Here is a 9,200-nt window from a genome sequence, read left to right as displayed (position 1 = left end):
CTGCCTCCTGAAATAACCATAAAATAACCTGAAATAAACAAATAGCCTACCGCCCAACATTATCTCAGTTTCTACTTTCAGAAAAAGAAAAAGAAAAAATCTAAACAGATGGAGCCCAGGAGGGAAGCTGAGAAAGAGAGATACAAACATTTTTGTCCCAATTTGGGAACCCAGGAGCATTAAAACAGAAGGTCTGATGGCTTATTCTTTATAGCTAGTGCCTCTCCCACCTGCCTCCTAGAGTATCTAAAGTAGATTATAATCTTCAAAAGGAAAAAAAAAAAAAAAAAGCAGACCAGACAGTGTCACTTGGTTTCATTGCTAGGTCCTGAGATTTGGTTGCCAAGGCAGACTTGTATAACAGGATCTATCTATGCTACCAACCCCACGCAAAAGCCTGGGGCCCTAAGACTCAGGGCCTTCCCTCAGCAGAGACATCTCCCACCTGTTGACATACTTTTCTCTCGGAGAAAAAGAACTTCAGGACATGTGCCCGCTGTCTCTGTACTCTGTGAACACACATCTTATCTTTGCTTTGTATCCTTTGCAACAACGAAAATCCTCGCACGAAATGCTGCCGAATCTTGTGAATTCTTCTACCATGTCAAATACAAGCCAGTACCGCAGGCAGATGGTAGTGGAGATGGAATGCAAGCGCAGGCAGCCTGCCCTCTAGCTTGTTCCTTTAAACATCTTGTTTGACTCCCGCCTAGAACTGGTGTTACTATTATTACTTCTTCACTTCGTCTGCTCTCTAGGCCTTCTTTGATGAATACGCAGTATTTATAATCAAAGGGAGAAAAAGCTTGTAATTTGTAAATGTTCGTGGTTGAGAGATAAGAAGCATCGCGATGAAGAAACAGACACTAGGAAGATAAATTAGGGCAGTGAAATATGAAGGAGCGCCACGTTAAGTAAAACACAGCCTTCTGGAGGAAATGTTCCCAGTCTGGAGACCGACAGGGATTTAAGAGGCACGTAAAACACAGATCACAAAAGCAAAAGCCGATAAATTGGACCTCACCCGCGTTAAAATGTTACGCTTTGTTAATAAAGTGCTACGAAACTGAAAAAGGGACTCACACATTGAGAGAATGTCTGTACTAAATATGTCTACTGAAGGACTGATACCCAATACACATAAAGAATTTGTGCATTTCTAAACCAAGGAAACCTGAAAAATGAGTAAAGAACACATGTTTACATGCGTGTGCACACTAAGGTGTGGAACTTCTTGACGAGCCGGTCAACTCAGAAGCTCGCTTAGTTATTAGAACAAACGGAGAAAATGCAGTAGTAAAATCTGATCAGAGACAAATGTGTGGTCAAGTGCTGTCAGCGTTTAATGCTGCCTGAAGCCTGTGTCATTTTCTGCTAGTGAGAACTACTCCCGGGGGAGTGTTCTGAGAGGCTGACGTTGAAGAGGAAGCCGAACGCCGCTGTAATATGGTGTCTGTGCTATTTACGTCTCTCAGTCTCTGTCGGCAGATCCGCTGCGTCACAAACTCGGCGTCTTTTATGTACACCACACATTTCGACTCTTCTCAACGGTGACTCTTATACTTTCTGATCTCAGGACACCTTTAAGCTTGTTTCGTTTTTAAATTTGTAAACTGTTGGGCTGTGTAGTCCTGTGTAGCCCAGGTTGGACTTGAGCTCACAATTCATAAGAATTGACCCTTGGCCTCAGCCTCCCAAGCTGCTGTCATTATAGGCATGTATCATCATCCTTGGTACCTTAAGGTTCTTGACAATTGCTGAGAAGCCCTCCAAATCTGTGGTTTATGTTTTATGTTGATATATACCATAGTAGGGATGAAAGAAACTTAAGCAAATTTATTAATTTATTGAAAATAACAAGTGTTGAGATTATTGACATAGTAACAAAATTACATATTATACATCCATACATCCATATATATAAATTTTATTTTTAAAAACAACAAAATAAGGAAGATAGAGCATTGAAAATAAGGACAAATATTCTTTTTGTTTATTTTGTTTTGTTTTGTTTTGTCATTCTGAAACAGCGTTTCTCTGTGTAACCCTGGTTGTACTGGAACTCAATCTGTAGACCAGATCGGCCTTGAACTCAGGGATCAAGCGTCCACTACCTCCAGAGTGCTGGAATTAAATCTGTGTACACCATGGTAGGCAGGACAAAACACTCTTCATATAATTATTAAACAGTTCATGTTAAAACCACAATGAGATATGAATGCACACCTACCAGAATGCCTACAATTAAAGACTAGCAAGAAAGAGTAAGTGGAACTCTTAGAGGTAGTTTTTATAAAAAGACAATCAACTAATTTCTTTTTTTCTTTTTTAAATATGAAACATTTCATGAATTTGCTTGTCAAAGGGGGCCATGCTAATCCCTGTATTATTTCAATTTTAGTATACATGCTGCCAAAGCAAGCACTGGGCACTTTTTTGAACATATCTTACCAAATAATAATTGTACTCTTAGTTCTTACCCAAGGAAAATGAAAGCACATATCTTCCCAAATGTATGTACATTAAAGCTGATAGTGGCTCTGTTCATAATACCTAGAAACACCACAAACATCCACCAGCAGGTAGGTGGATAAAGAGATCATGGCTCGTTAATTCAGAGGAATACTACTTACCAATGAAAGGGAACAACCTTGATGTGTACAACAATGTGAATGGGTTTCAAAAATTGTGTGCAAAGAACCCAGACGTGAGGAGAAAGGAAACAGCTGAGAACGATTGAGATGAAATCATTGGGATTGCCGTTAGAGCTGGGACCCACTGGAGGTGACTGGGTCATGAGGGCTCTGGCTTCCTGGATGGATTGTTCTGTTTGTGGATTTACAGTTTAATGGGTTATTGAGAGGTAGTAGTAACTTCAGGAGCTAGGCCTGTAGTGGGGAAAGCAAGTCATAGTGGATGTGCCCTGGGAGGGTTGTTTTTTTCCCTAGCCTCTTCCCCTCTCAGTCTTTCTGCCTCCTAGCCACCAGGAAGTTAGCAGCTTTGATCTTCCATGGTACTTTCTAGCCTTTAGACCCAAACCAGGAGCCAGGGACCACAGACTGAAACCATGCAAAATAAGTCTTCCTCCTTCAAACTGATTTTTTTTTAGATATTTTTGATACTGCAACAGAAACCTAACATACCATTTTATTCTGCTCACTAAACATATTTAGTTGTTGCAAGGAGTGTAAAAATTCCTCTTAGCTATAATTTTTTTAAAGCAAATTTTAATTTCCATTCTTTTTAGCCTTAACATTGTCCTCAAGGATTCCCAGCAAATGGCCTCCTTCCTACTAAAATGAGAAGACTTTCTCTCACATTGGCCTGAGATTTGTCATCTGTCTCCTTCATCACTTGTGGGCTCTCAGCTTTATAGCAGGTAAATGCATCTTCTGTTGTGGAATAGAATATTTGTTTAACTAAGTAAAGATGTGTTTCATTTGTTTATGTTGTGGAATATTAATTTAATTATGTAAAGATGTGTTTCATTTGTTTATGCTGCATTTGTTTGATTTTGTAGACATGTGTTGCATTTGTTTCACTTTACCTGCCTAAGGCACCTGATTGGCCTAATAAAGAGCCAAACAGCCAATAGCGAGGCAATAGAGGGATAGGCGGGGCTGGCAGGCAGACAGAATAAGTAAGAGGAGGAATGTAGGTTCAAGAGAATGAGGGAAGAGAGAGGGAGAAAGAAAGTGAGACAACTCTGGCCAACCAGTCAGGCAGCTGACAGACAGACAGACAGATATGAAAGAAGCAGGAAAGGTAAGACACACAGAATGAAAGAAACTTAAAAAGCCCTGAGGCAAAATGTGGATGAAGAGAAACAGGTTAAATTAAGTTATAAGAGGTAGTATAAGACAAGCCTAAGATAAGGCCGAGCATTCATAAGTAATAATAAGTCTCCATGTCATGATTTGGGGGATAGTTGGTGGCCCAAAAGAAAGTCTGCTGCACTATTCCCCATAAAGGCCTTCCCTTCCCTGTGCTGTGGGTTCTCCCACTGGCCAAATGGGAGACCTGTTCCCCAGCATGCTTTCAGCGGCGGTTTCTCCCCTCGCCTTCTCCAGGTGCTCTAGCACCAAAAGCCGTTCAGCATCCTCTTCTCAACACCCAAGAGGTTAGATTTCTCAAGCAGCTCAAACTCCTCAGCATTCCTTCTTTTTGTGACCTGTTTGTTTTCCTGTTTTGAGACAGGATCTCTGTAGTTCAGACTGGCCTCATAGTCCCAACCCTCCCACTTCCGCTTTCCTAGTACTGTGATTATAAGTATGTACTATGGTGCCCAGCTAGCCACTACTTATTGATCTGGCTTCCTCCCTGCCTTAAGACCACCCCCTGCCATGCAAATCTAGTAACTCCTGCAGACATGCCTCCCCTATGTCTTTTATGATATTTGACACTGATCAGTTGTCGTGGAATATTATTTTAACTATGTAAAGATGTGTTACATTTGTTTAAGTTGCAGAATATTACTGTAACTGTGTAAAGGTGTGCTGCATTTATTTATGCTGCATTTGTTTAATGATGTAAGGATGTATTGCATTTGTTTGCTCTGCATTTGTTTAATTATGTAAAGAGGTGTTGCATTTGTTTCACCCTGCCTGCCTAAGGCACCTGATTGGTCTAATAAAAAAGCTGAATGCTCAATAGTGAGGCAGGAGAGGGATAGGCAGGGCTGGTGGGCAGAGAGAATCCACAGGAGTAGAAACTAGGCTCAAGAGAGAAGAAGGAAAAGAGAACAAAGGTTGTGAATGGAAGGTCCAAGAATCCAGTAGTTGCTCAGGCCACAAGGCTGTATGTCTCAGCTTGTCTTCAGCACATGCTGGAATCCCAAAGAAACAGGCCTGAATGCCAGTGAAAGAATGGATGTGTTAGCAAGGCAGGGGCAAGCAGGCAAAGAGCAAATACTTCCTTCTTCCATGTCCTCACATTGGCCTCCAGCAGAAGGTGTGGTCCGGATTAGAGGTGGGTTTTCCCAGCTCAAATGATCTGGATTAAAGATGTGTCATCTGTACTCCAAGTGGATTTTCCTACTTCAAATTAAGCAAAAATCCCTAACAAGCGTGCCTTCCATTTTTGAGTTTTAGTTAATTCCAAATATAGTCAAGTTGACAACCGAGAATAGCCATCACAATTCACAATGTTTCTTTTTGGCTTCTGAAAAACCTTTCTTCCCATTTTTCATGCTAAGATTCTCCCCATTTGTTCCTTTGTCCACTAAAGTCTCCCAGCCAATCAGTTTGGATTTTCCCTCAAACTCTATGCAATATTCCTTCCATTCCATCTTAGTGCATTGTATCTCAGTCGTTAACATGCATGTGATTTACCTAGTAACCTTATTAAAAAGAAGATTCAGATTTAGTGAACTTGAACTTGTGCTTGAAGTCTGCATTTCTGACAAGAGTCTCACAGAGACTGCTGCTGGCCCAGGAATCCACTAAGAAGTAAGACTCCAGAGGACAGGCTACACTCAGATTTAAGTATGTGCTAGCCCAACAGCTCCACAAATGACCAGTCCAACATGAAATTTAGTCACTCTCAATCCTGAATAATTCAACATGTAACCCTTCACATCTGACTGTCCAACTACATCCACCCCATTCTTTGTATCCCTGAATAGGTATTTAATTTTCAATTCCTCTTCCTGGACTCCTTTTGCTAAGCCAGTAATTCACATCATCTTTCCTGGACTAAACTTCAGAAGAATTGTTTCTTTCTCTCATTCCCTCCTATTAACTAGAAAAATTTCCTTCAGAGTTGAAAAATCCATTCAATATTGCGGTTTGGACTTGGCAAATATGAGGTGTCTCAGCTGCACTTTGTTATTTAATTACCTGCAAAAGAAGAGAGCAATTTATTATTCTTGGTACTTCAACAATAGACAATACCACATTTCAAATTGTTCTGACCCCCCCAACACACACACACACACACACACACACACACACACACACACACACACACACACACAAATATTTCAATAAAGCAAATAAGATGGCACCAGACCACAAAATATTTTGGAGTAGTATTTTGATCAAAAGAAGAGGGAATTATTATTATACCTACAGATGATATTATTTCAGGCAACCAGAAAATTTAGACGGAATTCTTAAGCAATGTTTGTGAAGACACATATAATAGCTATCGACTAACAAATGAACACTCTGTTATTACTGCTACTGGAGTGAGACAAAAGTAATTCATGTGAACTATTTTGCTAAAGATGGAAAAAATTTGTGGGCTGACCGTGAACACCCAATGGTAGAAGTTATTATTTGTCCAATAACAAATGCAGATACTCAGATAAATTAAATAAGGTCAGATAGAGAACAGAAAATTCCCTTCTGAGTTTATCTTGGAAAAGCAGACACCTCTGAGTTATCTAATTGAGAATAACAAACTACATGAAATCAGATTTGACCTTACCATAACAGACAGAACATTCCACTTTGTTCAGAATCTTTGCGATTCGTCCTGGGATGGGTTCCAGGCTGGGAAGGAACTCCTTTCAGCCACAGGATGATAAGAAAATGTATCTATTTTTCTGTTGTTAAATTGCTCTTTATGTTACACAGTGTCAACTCTGCATTCTTCTGTTTAGAGTCTGAGTGTGAGAGCTTGTCCTCGGCACTTGTTGGATACTCAGGAGAGCGGATGATGATTTTTTTAAAATAGTTAACATATATAAAGCATTTAGGTCAGCCAGCAAAGGATGACTGCTTTGTTATCAGTGGCACTTCAACCCTTTCTAATTTTCTTGACAAAAATCCACCACCAGGTCTCTGCATTATCAGTGGAATTAAGTCCCGAGTAGACTGACAGGCAATAGCCTTTGTATTAGGCCCACATGCAAGCGAACTTGCCTGGCTATGTCCTTTGGGCTTTCTTCTTTCTTTATTCACTCCTTCAACCTTTCATTAATTTATCAAATATTTATTGAGTACCCATTATGGAACAGGTATTGTGATACGTGCTGGGTTTTCGAAAACAAATAAGACACAATCCTTGCCCTCAAAGAGGATCTGATAGAAGAGACAGTGTCTATTTAAGTATCACACAAGGAGAAAGGGGCTGTTAGTGCCGTAGTGTTGGGAGGATACAAGGGCAGAAGCACTTGATTCAGGCCTTGTTTTTCTTCTTAGTCTTTATGACCTCCTCCATTTCTTGTGTAGAAATGTCACCTGATTTTCAGGATGACCTCAAGCACTGATGTCCCCAGAGGTGCTTGCAGGCTTCCCAAACCCCTAATTCCTGCTCTTTCATTTCCTATGATGTATTCTCTAGCAGGTCCAATGCCTTCATGTGTCTCTGTTTCCCTGATTGGACACAAATTCATTGAAATCAAGGACTGAGTTTTCCTGAATGAATGCTCACAACTGCTAAAAAAGTAGATGCACACCACAGATGATGAATAAAGTAATCAATATTCATCAACTCTTTCAAAGCCTACATGTCAAATTATGTTTGAGACTCAACCCAAATCCTGCTAAATGCTCATATAAACTAAATTGATGAAAACTGTTGGAGCACATGGGTTATTAGCAGTGGGTATTTGAACAAAACAGAAAGAATGGATTCTGGATTGGCAGCTAACAATTTCAGCTGTTATGAAAACTCTGCAATGTTTTATTTCATGCTCAGGGTCTCAATATGTGTAAATATTCTCATCAGATGACATTCACATTAGTAAATTTCTGTCTTGGAAAAAAAAAAAAACACCTGATGCTTATTTCCCAAAGCAAATACCATTGTGATAATTTAAATTCATGATCAATTTTCTATATATTATTGTGAATTTTTACTGTATAAAATTCTCAACAAAGATCTGATTTATCATTAATTTTTTTTTACTATTAAACATTATTAGGACTGGGGAGATGGCTCTCCATCCTAGAGGTTAAGAATACTAGTTACTCTTCCAGAGAAACCAGCTTTAATTCCTAGCGCCCACGTGGTGGCTCACAGCCATCTGTAAGTCCAGCTCCAGGGCTCTCCTCTGAGGCTACCAGCCATTCATGTGGTGCACAGACATACATGCAGCCGAAACACCCACACACATAAAAAGTAATAAAACAATGTTTTCAAAAAGTGTCATTGTTGATTATACTTTTACCATGTTGGGGTTTCTTTTTGTTTTCCTCATTTTATTAATTCTGATTTTGAACAGATAAAAGTGCTGTTAAGAATATCTCATTTTGGAGCCGGGCGGTGGTGGCGCACGCCTTTAATCCTAGCACTCGGGAGGCAGAGCCAGGCGGATCTCTGTGAGTTCGAGGCCAGCCTGGTCTCCAAAGCGAGTTCCAGGAAAGGCGCAAAGCTACACAGAGAAATCCTGTCTCGAAAAACCAAAAAAAAAAAAAAAAAAAAAAAAGAATATCTTATTTTGGGCCGGACAGATGGCTCAGAGGTTAATAAGAACACTTACTGCTCTTGTAGAGGACCCAGGTTCTGTTCCCAACACCCAGATGGAGGTTCATAATTGTTTGTAAATTCAGCTCCAGGGAATCTGATGCCCTCTTCCAGCCTTGGACACCTCCAACATGGTGCACATACATACATGCAGGTAAAACAGTCATACACATAAAATAATTTTTTTCTTAAAGATAAAGAATATCTTCCTTCTGGAGTTTTGCATTGTATTGATAATTTCTATGAGTCTAGCATCCTGTGAATTTTTAGCCCTTAATATAATCAAAAAGACTGTATCGCTCGGTCAGACTTGTGCTTCTGTGATAGTTTTTGGTTGTGAGCATCATCAGCTATTATCTCACAGGTGCTTCCCCATGATCTGACAAAATTGTCCCTGGGACTAAAGCAGCACATTTGAGTGTCCCTGGAAAGGCAGCGTCGTGTTCTGCTTCAGAAGTTCTAGACATACAACATCGCCCCTCTTCCGTCATCACAGCACAGGATACTTCTGGGAGAATGGGATGCTACCACATCCTTGTTGGAAGGCAAATAATGAAGTGTGTTTCTGTACTCTACAGGAATGCCTGGTTCCTATTCCATCACTGCCATTTATGAGCTATCTGGTGTCTGACAAGTTATTAATTTATGCTCCAGGGCCCTCATTTGTTAAACAAAATTATTCAGAGGATAAATGAGTTGAACTGAGAACAGCATGTGGCAAACAAGTTAGGTTCCATTATGACTGTTGGAGCAATTGCTTCTCTTTTCTCCAAATAACTTATATTTTT

At 40.0% G+C, this 9,200-nt stretch overlaps 1 pseudogene; it reads right to left on the bottom strand.

The window, feature by feature from the left end:
* Positions 1-2,328: 2,328 nt before the first annotated feature.
* Positions 2,329-2,425, bottom strand: LOC128106786 (uncharacterized; annotated as a pseudogene).
* Between the last annotated feature and the right edge of the window lie 6,775 nt (positions 2,426-9,200).

This window comes from Peromyscus californicus, unplaced genomic scaffold (assembly GCF_007827085.1).
Source record: "Peromyscus californicus insignis strain IS unplaced genomic scaffold, ASM782708v3 Scaffold_9__1_contigs__length_137607984, whole genome shotgun sequence".
NCBI classification, from domain to species: domain Eukaryota; kingdom Metazoa; phylum Chordata; class Mammalia; order Rodentia; family Cricetidae; genus Peromyscus; species Peromyscus californicus.
The sequence above is the reverse complement of the archived record's forward strand: the minus strand, read 5'-3'. Positions and strand labels throughout refer to the sequence as shown.